Below are 14,832 nucleotides of genomic sequence, written 5' to 3'. Positions count from 1 at the left end.
ACATTGTCGCAAAATATTTGAGGAATGTCTGAGATACGAAACCGAAGCTCATGAAGTAAACTTGTTAGCCAATTGGTCTCAGAAACAGTAGCAGCAACAGCCCGATATTTTGCTTCTGTGGAGGAACGGGAGATAGATCTTTGCTTTTTAGAGGACCATGATATCAGAGAGCTTCCAAGGTAAACAACATAACCTGTGGTGGAGGTTCGATCAAGAGGATCTCCAGCCTAGTCAGAATCTGAGTAAGCTAGAAGACGGTGATCATGTTCTTTGGAAATCCGGAGACCAAATGAGGATGTTTGGTGTAGATAGCGAAGGAGACGTTTCATGGCTGTCCAATGAGATATGAAGGGCTGGTTCATGGACTGGGAGAGTTTGCTGACAGCAAATGCTATGTCCGGACGTGTAAAAGAAAGGTAACGAAGTTTACTGATGATCCGCCTATAAAGAGAGCTATCAACTTGAGAATCTTCCATGGACTCTGGGAAAGTTATAGTTGAAGCCACTGGTGTTGGAACACCTTTGCAATTTTGCTTATTAACTTCCTGTAAAAGGTCTATAATGTACTTCTGTTGAGACAACAAAAAACCACCAGGATAAGACAACACTTCAACACCAAGGAAATAATGAAGTGGACCAAAATCCTTCAGTGAGAATCGGGTTGCAAGATTATCATAATGCTTTGAACACCATGAATCTGATTACCATTAACAATTATGTCATCAACATATACTAGGACATAAACAATAAACTCAAAATTCTGCAGGATGAACAATGAAGAATCAGATTGGGACTTAATAAACCCCAAAGTAGCCAAATAATTTTTGAGTTCAGTGTCCAGGGCCAGTTTGAGTCCATAAATAGCTTTTTGCATCTTCCAAACATGCGTCGGATGGGCAGATTATTCGAAACCAGGTGGTTGTCGCATATAGACTTCCTCATCAAGACGACCTTGCAGGAAGGCATTATTGATATCAAGTTGACGAATGGGCCAGCTTTGTTGTGTTGCAATCGCAAGAACTATTCGAACAGTTGCTGGCTTTACCACAGGCTAAAAGTGCATTGGAAGTCAAGGACAGGTCGTTGTGTGAATCCTTTGGCAACCAAGCAAGCTTTGAACCTGTCAACAGAACCATCGGGATGATATTTAACCCGAAAAAGCCACTTACAATCCACCACATTTTTTGAAGGATCACATGGTACCAACTCCCATGTACGGTTCCGAACTAAGGCATCAAATTCATTTTTCATAGCTTCACGCCAATAGGTTCTAGGTAGGGAGGAAGTGGTTTGAACAACAGTGTGGAATTGCTTAGGCTTAAGGCTATTGGTCTTAGATCGAGTAATCATGTTATAAGTGGGCATTGATGTAGAGATAGGGGCAACAAGAGAAGGTTGTGGGGCCACAGGAGATGGGACAGGTGACGAGGAATAGGGTTGTATCACAGGGTTCTGGGTCAAAGGACCAGTAGACTTATTTCGACGCTGGTAAGTGATTATTGTAGATTGCGGCTGCATATTTAAATGGGGAGAAGAATGAACTGGTGAGGCCGAAACATTTGGTTGAGGTGAATTGTAGCCGAAAATTGAATATTGTATGGTGAGGGAAGGGGAAAGTGGAGATACTGGAGAAGAAGTAGCAGATAAGGGAGAAATTGAATTACCTGAGACGGTGGTTCCTGTTGGAGCAAAGGAGATGGGTGAGTGCATGTCCACGGGCTGCTGCACAATGTGAGCGGGAAGCTCATAAGAATCATGTGGATATTGAGTATTATCCTGCGGCTGCTGTTTAGTTGAACAAATCTCCCAAGACACATTTTTATTTTGTGTGTTTGTTAAATGAGAAAAAATATTTTCGAACGGAAACTGGTTTTCTAAAAGTAAAATGTCACGAGATAAATATATTTTGAAAGTTAAAGGATCAAAACATTAGTGGCAGTAATGTTTATTCGAAAATCCTAAATAAATACATGGTGTCGAACGAGGCTCGAGTTTGTTTTTGTTATAGGGTTTGAGCCATGGATAACACAGGTAACCAAATACTTTAACGGAGTCATACTTGGGCATAGTTTGAAATAAAATTTCAAAGGGGCTCTTATGCTGAAGATTCGGTGTAGTTGGCCTATTTATAAGATAAACCGCTTGTTAACAGGCAAAACTCCAAAAATGTCAGGGTAAAGATGCTTGGTGCAACAAGGTTCTAGCAATTTCAATAACATACCGGTGTCGTCTTTCGACTAAAGCAACTCTCTGTGGAGTATATGGGGGTGACACTAAGTGCTCTATGCTATGTGCTTTGAGATACGACTGTAGACTCTGAAATTCGCCACCACCATCAGTGTAAAAAGATTGAATTTTGCTGTTGAATTTGCATTCAAGCAATGGATGCAGATTTTGGAAAACTTCCAAAGTTTCATTTTTTGATTTTAAAGTGAACAACCACATGTATTTTGAAAATTAATCAACAAATAACACATAATATCTTTTCTTATCAATTGACAAAACTGGAGATGGACCCCATAAATCGCTATAAAGGATTTGCAAGGGCTTATTGCTTCGCAATGAATTTTCTGAAAAAAGTCAACCTATGCATTTTATTTGAATAACAAGAATTACAAATGGAGCTAGCTTTAGGATCTGAAATAGGAAGGGAAAACTTATGCAACATAGTATCTAAAACGCGTCAATTAGGATGGCCTAGACGCCGATGCCACAGGTGAATTTGAACAGCCACATTGCATTTAGGAGAAAGACGTGTATAGCCCGGTGGCCACTCATACAACCCATCTTTATTCTGCCCCCGAACTAGAGACGCCCTCGTACTCAGATCCTTCACAAGATAATGGAAAGGAAAAAATTCAATAGAGGACTAATTATCACGACAAAACTTAGAAACAGAAATAAGATTATTTTTAATGATAGGGGAGCATAAGGTATTGAGAAGTTTGAAATGATGATTTGATGCACTTATGTTAGCGTTACCGGTATGGGATATTGGAATGGTGTTACCATTGCCCATAGTTATCTCTTCGGTGCCGTGGTAGTCATGTACAGTGGCTAGGCTTTGAGTATCAGATGCAATATGATGAGTGGCTCCACTATCGACGATCCAAGGGGACAATTAGAAGGTAAACGAGCAGCAAAGTTTGCCTAGGCTTGCAAATGGTTATGTGACTGCGATCTGCAGACTTTAGCAGAATGACCTACGCGATCACATAGTTGGCAGCGAAGGTTTTTGTCAGAGAGCTGCTGCTGCTGGTTATTTCTTCATGGGCGTTGTGCTTGCCATTGTTGATTGTTGGCAGGAGGGTGCCATTACTGATTGTTGGCAGGAGGGTTCACACCTGGACGGCGGTTGCTGGAGTAACTATTGTTGCCCTGGCGAGAAGGAGCTGAGCTAGTCTTTTGTGCTACAGCAGCAGTAATGGGAGTTGATAGCGGCTTTTTATCTTCCTCATGTTTGAGGAAAAGCTCATAATCTAGAAGCTTTTCGTAAAGCTCTTTATATGAAATAGGAGAATCCCGAGCACGAATGGTAGCAGAGAGTTCTCGAAATTCAGATCCGAGTCCACTGAGGATTTTCACAATGAGTTCCGAGTTTGATACCGGTGCACCAACAGTTGCAAGTTCATCACAAAGTGATCAAACTTGATGAAGATAATCTGTGACTGGACGCCAATCTTTAGTGAGGCGGGCCAATCGATCTCGCAAGTTGAAAATTCTTGTTTGAGATTTGTTTGCATATGCAGTATGCAAAGCACCCCAGGCAGCTTTGGCGAAGACTGCAACAACAACAGTGAGGGCAAGCGTAGGATCAACAGAGGCCAAGATACCATTTTGAATTATCCTGGTGATACCAAGAAAGGAACTCAGGGTTATCAACGTCTTGATTGTTCTAAGAGATGGTGCAAGTGGGTGCAGGGATGGAGCCATCGAGATGCCCATAAAGATTGTGACCATGCATAAGCATTGAAATTTGAGATTTCCACAAGGAGAAATTGTGACTGCCCATTAATTTAATGGGCAGTTGGGTAACTGGATTGAATTGAACAATAGTGATGGCATTGTTGATTCCATCGGCATTGGTCACAGAAATCTTAGAGGCCATTTGTGTGAGTAAGCAAAGAAATAAAAAAAAGGAGAGGATCAATTCGTAGGAGTTTAGATAGGCTTTGATACCATAAAGTGATAGAGAGTAGAAGATGGAAAAAGAATCGTATGTTATTGATTGAATGAATTATGTTTATAAAATCTGTACAATACTATATATAAGACCTATATCAACAAGGATAGACTTAAAGTTACAACAACTATAAGAACTCTACAACAAATAGGAGTCTTGTAATTATCCGTTATTATCCTGGACCAGGAGGGATGCCAGCCATGACCAACTGGGCATAGCCGTGACCAATGAGGTCGTTGGTTCTCAAGCGGAGGCGATTGTAATGAACCAATGTCCCACATTGGAAAAAAAAAGAGAAATGCTAAGGGGTTTATATGTCAAATGGGTTCTCCCACCTATTAGACTAGTCTTTTGGGTTGGGCTCTCCCATTTGGTTTATAACACTTGTTTAAGTGCCAGGGTAGCTAATCTGAGCCCCTCCGCAAAGATTTCATGTACAGCACTGCTTGTTGTACCGTTGACTCTATCTATTCATGAAATTTTCTCTATTTCATTTTCTATTTTATATAGGCTCGCTCCCTCTTTTTCCTAGAATTCACCCACTCCCCTTTACTCCATAGGGCCTTCTATAGAGGAATATGTTGTGTTTATGCAACAATGTTAAGAGACCTTTTCGGAGCATTTTTCTAGGTATCCTTCTATTGACCTCTTCTTCACTATTTATGAATTCAAATTAAATTTATCGCGAATGTGCGGCTGGTTTTCAGTTTGGATGTTGTAGATCTGCGAAGAGCATGTGCTGAGTAAAGGGAAAAGGAGCAACATCCGCCAGTCTCATGGGGAAATGGGAGCCAATGATTGCCATTATTATTTCGGTAAGTTTCCTCTATAGCACATTTGAGTTGGCAACAAGATTTTCTTTGTTCTGTAGTCATGTTTTGTTCGTTTCTTAAGTAATCGACTACTCTACTTGTTTGTTTTTATGATAAAAGAATCATAAGAAGAAGTGAATCTTAAGAGATCCAAGCATTCTTTTTGTCTTAGGAGGTTTAATAAGTTCTTAAAACTGTTTATGTTCATGATATTCTTTCACTTTTGACACGAAAGCGAAATACGAAAACATCAAAATCCCTTTCTTGTGATCAAGGCAAACACCAGATCCCTTTCTTCTTTGAAATTCATTAAGAATCTAATTAGTTTTTCCTATATATAATAATGTTTCATCCAGAGAAAGCAAAGGACTCACAGGATTATCAAAAATGGATTCGACCTTGTATAATGCTGCGATGAGAGGCAATATCGGAGATGCCAATTTTCTACTTGCTGATCATCTGAAAAGGGATGAAGAAAACGGCTACCAAGTCACTCCAAAGGGAAACACGGTCCTCCATGTCGCAGCCCTCTATGGCCACTCCCATTTCGCGGCAGAAGTCCTTAAGATTACTCCGGCATTGTTATGCTGTCAAAACAAGAAAAATGAAACCACTCTTCACATCGCAGCTAATGAAGGGCACACTGAAGATCCTGAATTTGAATTTCCGCCTAACCAGGCGCAGGAGACGCCACTGTATCTGGCGGCTGAATCTGGTTTTCATGATGCTTTGATTAACATCTTGGAATCATGCAAGAAACCAACTTATGTTGCAGGTCCATCTAATAGAACGCCTCTGCATGCAGCAGTAATTCAGGAACATAGAGGTACATAATTTTTGCTATTTGCTGTATCAACATCTAACTTTAGTTGACTTTCCCATAATTTGGATTAATCATGTCGATAGTCTCACTAGGATCCTCCATTATCTGCATCAGCTTATAATCCAATGGACTAATTTTCTTACTATTTAATATCTCTGACAACTACCCCAATCCCTCTTCTCCTCTCCACAAGACTATCTCTCCAAGGTGTAGCGAATGCTGTGAACAAAGAAGTTTTGGCCTGCCCCCGTGACTTTCTAAACTAGCCAACCAAAATCAATCGTGATGTCGTTATTTAATGTCCAGCAGTTTTTACCCACCTGAATAGCGATTCTGCCGTAAGAAAAAATAGGAGGGAAGAGAAGAAAACTTAGAGGAGGGGTGGGTTGAGTAATGTCATTTCAATATCTCTGTGCAATGTTATATTCTTTGACTAAAAATTAGTTATCTGCAATTTTTGCTGATGATTTCGTAATGTCTGTTGTGCAACTATATTTGCGAGAAGATCTAACCCCTCATTTATGCATTTATCGTGTTGACACATCCAGATTGCATTAGATCACTATGGCGTTAGAATAAGACTTTATGCGAGGAACCTGACTTATGGGGTTGGAATTCACTGCACTATGCTGTTAAATTAGGATTGACGGACGTAGTATCTGATATGCTGGCATGGAAAAAATCCTTAGTGTACCTTCTGGCAGGCAGTGAAAATGACTGGACGACAGCAATTCACATTGCAGCCAGTGAAGGTTACGTATACATGATAAATAAGCTATTAAATCAGTGTCCTGATTGTTGGGATATGCTTAACAGCAACAATCAAAATGCTCTTCATGTTGCCGTATTGAACAATCAAGACAATGTAGTCCGTTTCTTATTAGACTCTGATAAGTGCAACAGCCTTGTTGATGAGCCAGATAGCGACGGCAACACTCCTCTCCATTTGCTTGCTGCCTCTGGTAACCATGTGCCTGAATTAATAAACCATGCTAGAGCAAAGAAGATGTCATTTAACAAAGAAAACCAGACTAGGATGGTTTATTAATTCAGGCAGACTCCACTTGATATAGCATTGTCATGCAAAGCGACAACAAAGAAGGTAAGCGGCCACACATTTGTTTTTCAAATACTGGTTGCGCTTGAGTATATGCTGGTGAAATATTGATATACTAGTTCAAGGATTATGTCAAGCGGAAGAACGATTTGCGTGCACTCACAAATCTTCAGCTTTCTGACCATTCTTGATGTGGTGTTGAAACATCAAGTAAAACTGTAATTCTATTTCATGATATTGTTGTCTCCTATGCTATGAACAGATTAGTTCTCAGTTAGACAAGTTACTCTGTTAAATTTTTTGACCGACTCACTATAAACTGTACTATTGATGAAAATAGGAGAAATTGATGGAGGATTTGTGTAGCATTGGCCGATTTGAAAAACGTGACTTTGAGGTAAAGCGGAAGTACGAGTACATGCCCAATCCAAATGATGAAACGGGAACAGGAGTCAAAATTCAACTGAGGGAAGACGATCACGATAAAGCTAATAAGGCAGATCAAACAAAGTCAAAAGTATTATGAAGAAAGCTCAAATCCATATTGTCGTGGCCACTTTGATAATGACAGTCACTTTCGCCGCTGGTATCACATTGCCAGGAGGTTTTGAGAGCGACCCTGATAGCTCTAATCAGGGATGGCTATTCTAATAAGGAAAACAGCATTTCGTGCATTTGTTGTTTCCGATGCCATTGCCTTCTCATGCTCAGCTGTTCCCATATTCATCTACTTCCTCATGGCAGATGTAAGTACAGAACCTCAAAGTAAAAAAATTGTACCGAAGCTTTATGTTCTCTCAGGTACTTTTCAGTGCTTTTCAATGTTAGCAGTTGTAATTGCATTCGCAATGGGTATGTTTGCTACTTTATCACATTCACTTGGTCTTGCCGTTACTGTTTGTTCCATAGGTTGCCTCTCTATTTTATTGTACTTCTTGGTTGTTATTTATAGTTGTAGATATGTGTGATGAGAGTAAGATGAAGAATGTAAGCCAGTAGAGAGACATGAATGCTAGCTACTACTGTACTTGTTGCTTGCAAATAAATAATTCAACTACATATTTCAGTTTTTACACAATACCTTGAATTACATATGACAGATATGGCATTTTAGTCCATTACATGTTATTTCAGTTAGGGAAACGGCTCAAATATGCCATTGAACTATTAGAAATGGCTCATTTATGCCATCTGTTAAAAGTTTGGCTCATTTATGCCATCACCGTTACAAAACAGGTTCATCCATGCCATTACTTGTTAACGGTGGTTTTCAAAAATAGCTTTGCCACGTGTCGTCTTACTATAGGCCCACATCATTAATTAAAACAAAGAGAAAAGGCTCAAATATGCCATCGAACTATTAGAAATGACTCATTTATACCATCCGTTAAAAGTTTGGCTCGTTTATGCCATTGCCGTTACAAAACAGGTTCATACATGCCTGTTCTTGTTAATGGTAGTTTTTCAAAAATCGCTTTTCCATGTGTTATCTTACTAGCATTTCACATCATTAATTAAAATAAATTATTAAGAATTGATTTATTTTATCTTAAATTTCATTCATACTAATCAGTGCCTTGAATCTTTGAGGAACATCACCAGTCATAGCATTGAATGAAAAAATCCCTGAAGCATAAACATTAATCAACCAAAATGTATGAAATGGAGAATGATTAATTAGTCATTTTGAGGTTTGTAAGGCTCGGAAAAAGAATATTTTAGGCCTCACTTGTTTTGATGATTATTGGAGCCTGGCCTAAGAACATCTTGAAATATATTCAGTTGTTTAGTTAACTTAATTGGGACAATCACGTAATTTTAGTTAGTGACGTGGACCTCTAGTAAGATGACGCGTGGCAAAGTTGTTTTTAAAAAATCACCATTAACAAGTAATGGAATGGATGAACCTGTTTTGTTACAACGATGGCATAAATGAGATAAACTTTTAAGAGATAGCGTAAATGAGTCATTTTTGATAGTTCGATGGCATATCTGATCCATTTTCCGTTATTTTAATTAATGATGTGGATCTCTAGTAAGAAGACACAAGGCAAAACTTTTTTTTTTTGAAAAACCATTGTTAACAAGTAATGGGATGGATGAATCGGCTTTATAACAGCGATGGCATAAACGAGCCAAAACTTTTAACGGATGGCATAAATGAGTCATTTTTGATAGTTCGATGACATATTTGAACCTTTTTCCCTATCGATATTTATGATTTAGTTTCAACTTGATTCAGAGGAGAGAGATCATATCCTCCGTGATTTTCTTTTTTCTTTTTGCTGTCCACCCCGTATCCGCTACCTACATTGAAATCCGACTAAATTTGGATTCACTCCACTTCCCTCTTCCTTAACCTTTTGATCTATCTATATCTATACATACCTAGAAATCGGCTAGAAGACACATTCTTCAACAACAAAAAAATATAATTTTATACATGCTACACAGCATATCATGAAAATAATTTATAAAATATTAACTAAATTCTATAAAAATAAAAAAAATACTCGTATACGTCTCTTCACAAAACACCAAAAAAAGACTTTCAAACTGCTATAAAAGAAAATAAAATAGAAATCGAACATACACAAAAAGGAGAGTGTATCCCTTATGTACTGCAACAATATATACCAACTTCCAACCCTGACAAAGGTTCTAAACAACATAGAAAGAAAAGCAAGCAATTTTAAATTTTGACGACGATAAATCAAATGATAAAGAAAATTATAACTTTTATTTTTTCAGCTACTTTATTCTGCATCAACATGTTTGTTTTGTTCAAAATATCGATAAGAAATTTTCATCCGAAAGAAAAACATGAGAATTCATTATCAATTGTTGATTGTGATTCATGGTAAAATTCTATTTGATTTAAAATTGTTAAATATTTGTTTTGGTAAACTTTAAAAGAATGGTATTCTAGGTAAGTTATACCACAATATTAATTGTCCACGTAATTGGCCATTGTAGAATTTTCAACTAATTGCCTTTCTTTAAAAGATTTAGTTAAGGTAGTATTTTAATTATTTAAAAAAATCCAAAATTTAAAGTATATAATTCAAACAAGGAAAGATTTAATAACTAAATTTAAATGGATTTGAAGTTTTAAATATTAGAAAAATAGTAAAAAGACAGTTTTATCTATTTGAGAGTCTTTTAATGAAGGACAAAAAATTCAAATCACTGTTATAAGAATTTTCACACTTTTAATATATTATAGATTATAGATATGGATTATAGATTATAGATATAGATTATAGATAGAGGTGTGCAAAAACCGAACCGACCGATAAAAATGTTATTGGATTATTGGTATTGGGTTATTGGGTTAATGGGATTTTATTGATTTTATGAAAAAAATTATTGGGTAAACGGTTCGATTTCGGTTTTAGTTTATTGGGTTATCGGTTAAATCGATAACCAAATAAGGATACACTAAGTTATTGTTTTATCCCTATTTATGCTATATATATAAATCTCTCTCTCTATCTATCTACCTATATATATATAGAGAGAGAGAGAGAGATGTGTGTGTGTATATATATATATATATATATATATTATATGCACTACTTATTCACAATTCAGTGATTCACAAAGTATTAACCTATTTAGGGCAACAAAGGCACAATATAAAGCTCGGCTATTATCGTATTGAAAAGCGTAAAATATTTATAGCTTCCAACTATTAGGATTTAATTTTTTTCTAACGAACATTCAGTTCAAGTTTGAAAATTCTTGTAAACTAAAATGCATTGCGTAGGATTTTGGCGGTAACTAAGATTTTGTTTTTTTATGTTGTTACTATTTCTATTTTATAAGTATTTTCTTATTGGTTAAACCAAAAATCGAACCATTAAGGACCAAAAACTGATAAACCAAAACCGATAAGAAAATATCATATTGTTTGGTTATTGGTTTTACATATTTGAAAACCGAAAATCAATAAACAAAATAACACATAAAATCAAACCGAACCGACCGATGCACACCCCTAGTTATAGATTATAGATTATAGATTACAGATTATAGATATAGATATATGTCACGACCCGAACCAGGGCCCTGGCTGTGACGGACATCCCGAACCATGACCGAGAGCCCTTCTAACTTGTAATCATATACATCATTCATATATAAATAGGAAATGGGGAAATAAAATCTGCTACAGAAACATGGTCATAATCTAAATTTAATTTAACAATGAGGAATAAAATTCAATATCAACTAAACACCGTCTGCGAAATCTCTACTACATGATCAAATAACAACTGTCTGAAAGAAGCTAGGCCTTCTGAAATATAGAAAGCTCACCAACTGGTACTCTTCACTCCTGTATGATGAAATCTACGGCTTATCAGGATCCCTAGACTGTGCCTCAGAACCAGGAGGGAGGGAGGGTCAATACAGATGTATTGGTACGCAAAATTATCCAAAATAAAGCTTGGATATATATATATATATATATATATATATATATATAATAGTTAGAGAGCAATTGGTCAAAATATCATACATGAAATAGTTCTAAACACATGGGCACTTTCTGAAATCATAAATCATTCTTGTCAATGCAATGCCGGATCTTTGTATTACTTCTGAGTTAGGGGGTATATCCCTACAATTCTAAAATCTCACGGGCTGTATGGAATCCACCATTGACTCGGCGGGGAAGCCCCCAACCCGAGTGTTTTGCAAGGGTTGGAGTTTCTAATTCTGATACGCCACGTGCACTAGGCCAGTGTAATGTGATGTACACGGATCGGCAAATCACTGTTTCGGACAATGAGTTGTCTGAACTCATGCCTTCTTCGGGGAACCACCTAAACTCTCTTTATGCCCAATTTATCCTGTTCTGAATCATGCATTTTTCTAGTTTCAACATCTGAAAAGTCTGCTTTTAAACATGGGTTCTATTCTGTTCTGAATTTTCATGGTGTAATCTGAATTGGTGTCGTCCCACCAAGACTTGCAAGTCCTATTTCTGAGCCATATTGCATCATGCATAATTCTTTCATTAAAACATAGTTCAGACCACCCAATCATGCAAATAGTATACAAGATTTCATGTTTCGAAACACAAGTCAAAACTATGCTGAGATTATTCAAACATATGGTGGTCATGTGTTCTTTTGGCAAACCATGCTACTCTTTGTTATATGCATGTTCAACATTTATCAACATGCATAACCCTCTCTTTTTATTTCGAAATCATATTCAAGTCATAGTATAAATCAAGACATTTTATATCATGCTTTCAAGATGCAATTTAAAACAATTCATATCATATGAAAGATGGAAAAAATCATAACAAGAGAGGGGTTCATTATAATTCATGCTCTCAATTGAATATTCGTCCTTAAAACACATGCTTACATATGTATATAATTTTGAGGAAAATCTTGAGGAAATCTTATATTATGCTTGTAAAGGTCCTAAATCTATTGTTTGGACATTTTAAGAGGCTTGGAAAAAGTTCAAAATATTCTTTTTAACTTCTGAACGAAACTGCACAATTTGATCTGGGAACCCGATTTAATGGGCCACCGCGACGCGCCACTATCGCGGTAGCTCACTGAAATTTGACGAATGGGAATCTGGCCCTCTCCACGATGCGCCACCATTGCGTAGTCTCACTGGAAACTGACCATCGTCATTTAAACCCTTTCCGCAACGTGCTAAGGATAGAAATGACGGTGTTCTATGACTGAAACTTAAAATAGCCATAACTTCTTCACCATGTGTTTGTTATGGACGAATCTTATATCGACGGAAAGCTTATTCAGTCATCCACATAATGAAAAGTTGAAATCTAAGAAACTCCACAGTAAAATAAATATAAATCATTCTAGAAGACAATGCTTGATACTTTAGGGACGAAATTTAGCTAGAATAACTTCGGGGTATTACAGGTTTCTAGCTTGAAAATGTGGGGTGTTACAATATACATATAGATATAGATTATAGATATAGATTATAGATGCGTCCTTTATCACATGATTTAACAATCTATGTAAGATCATTTTCTCCTATTCAAAGTATAAGTGGTCACGTGAGATCATTTTTTCGTCACCAACAATGCTAGTCCAGAAAGTTGATGGACCAGTTTGTCAGTTTTAAGATATTTTAGTTATACAAAGAGACAGCGAAGACTTCATTAGGATATTTATATATTGACAAAGACTTTTAATGGACCAGTATGATATTTTAAGATTTTAAAAATTTAGATGTTCGACAGCTATATAAAAAATTGGAATCCTTCTTACATTAATACAACAACATACCGGATGTAATCCCACAAGTGGGGTATGGGGAGAGTATAGTGTACGTAGATCTTATCCTTACCACGTAGAGATAGAGAGACTGTTTCAAAATCCATGCAATTTGATGGTCGAGAAGTGAAACATGTCTAGTAAAAGAGAACGGAGGGAATATATTATTCTAAAACAAAGACAAGTCTTAATTTCTATATAATAATTCACTCTAAGAAAGCAAAAACTCACAAGATCATAATCTCCTAAATCAAAAAAAGTAATGGATCCAATCCTGTACAATGCTTCAATGGAAGGCAATCAGGTTTTGTGCGACAAGTTATCGCCATTACTCCTGCATTGCTGTGCTGTAAGAACAAGAAAAATGAAACTGCACTTCACTTAGCAGCTAATAAAGGGCACAAAGATGTGGTGGAGGTACTACTGCATGGCATAGACGTAGCTGAACAAGCCGTGGGGATCAATACGGAGACACTCATGAGAATGACAGATGACGGTGGTGATACAGCCCTGCACAAGGCCATGAGGACTGGATGTGTAGACACTGTCAGACTCTTGGTGGAACAAGATCCTGATTTCGAGTTTCCAGCAAACAATGCTGGGGAGTCACCACTCTATCTGGCCGCGGAGTCTGGTCTTGTCAAATGTTTGTCTGAAATCTTAGAACACTGCAACAGACCAACATACTGCGGTCCATGTGGTCGAACGGCTTTGCATGCGGCAATAATTCAGAAACACTTGGGTACTCATTTTGGGTTTTAAAGTTGATTAAATTGAATAAGTAGTGTAAACTTGAAACTGACAGTGTATATAGCTTGAATCCTCCTTTCGATTGACATATTTTTATACTTGTGAACCAAATTATATCATGTCGGTTAACTATTTGTTCAAGGCCACCAATCACTGTTTATTATATAGAACTGAGCTATGGATTCAGCCACTGATGTTTGTGTTATGGTAGGCTTCCTACATTACACCTGCAGGATGCTTCACGCACCGGACTGCCTTCTTTTTTAGTTTTCAATATTCAACATATATGTATCAAGATTGTGCGGCATCACTGTGGGAATGGAACAAATCATTATGCGAGGAAACCGACAAATGGGATTGGAATCCACTGCATTATGCTGTTAAACAAGGATTGAGAGTAGTAGTTCGTAAAATGCTGGGGTGGAAGACATTGTTAGCCTACACTCACGCAGGCAATGGAAATGACTGGGCAACATCAATTCATATTGCAGCCAATGAAGGTCGTGTAAACATGATACGTGAGCTATTATTTCACTGTCCAGATAGCTTGGAAATGCTTGACAGCAATGGCCAAAATGCTCTTCATGTTGCCATATCGAATTATAAAACAGGAGTAGTCACATTCTAATTGAATGCGAAGGAATCTCATAACCTTATCAACGAGCCAGATAACGATGGCAACACTCCTCTCCATTTGCTTGCTGCCTCCGACTGGATAAGTGTGCCTGCTAAATTAAGAAGACATGCGATTACAAAGATGTTATTTAACAAAGAAAACCCGACTCCGGTGGACATATTGTCTAGCACAGAGAAAACACTGCGTGTACGTACATACATGTTACTTTGCTAGCGTTTGGCAGTAGATTTTGAAGATTTATCTTCAAATATCTTTGTTTGGACATGAAATTTGGCATGTTCAAAGATGACAA

At 37.3% G+C, this 14,832-nt stretch overlaps 1 protein-coding gene and 1 pseudogene across 2 annotated transcripts in view; both read left to right on the top strand.

Moving 5' to 3' along the window:
- Positions 1 to 14,832, top strand: part of LOC107871456 (ankyrin repeat-containing protein ITN1) — a 71,253-nt gene that overhangs the window by 16,726 nt on the left and 39,695 nt on the right. The gene's annotated exons all lie outside the window — the stretch shown is intronic.
- On the top strand, positions 5,019 to 7,747 carry LOC107872224 (annotated as a pseudogene).

This window comes from Capsicum annuum, chromosome 5 (assembly GCF_002878395.1).
Source record: "Capsicum annuum cultivar UCD-10X-F1 chromosome 5, UCD10Xv1.1, whole genome shotgun sequence".
In the NCBI taxonomy this organism is placed as follows: domain Eukaryota; kingdom Viridiplantae; phylum Streptophyta; class Magnoliopsida; order Solanales; family Solanaceae; genus Capsicum; species Capsicum annuum.
The sequence above is the reverse complement of the archived record's forward strand: the minus strand, read 5'-3'. Positions and strand labels throughout refer to the sequence as shown.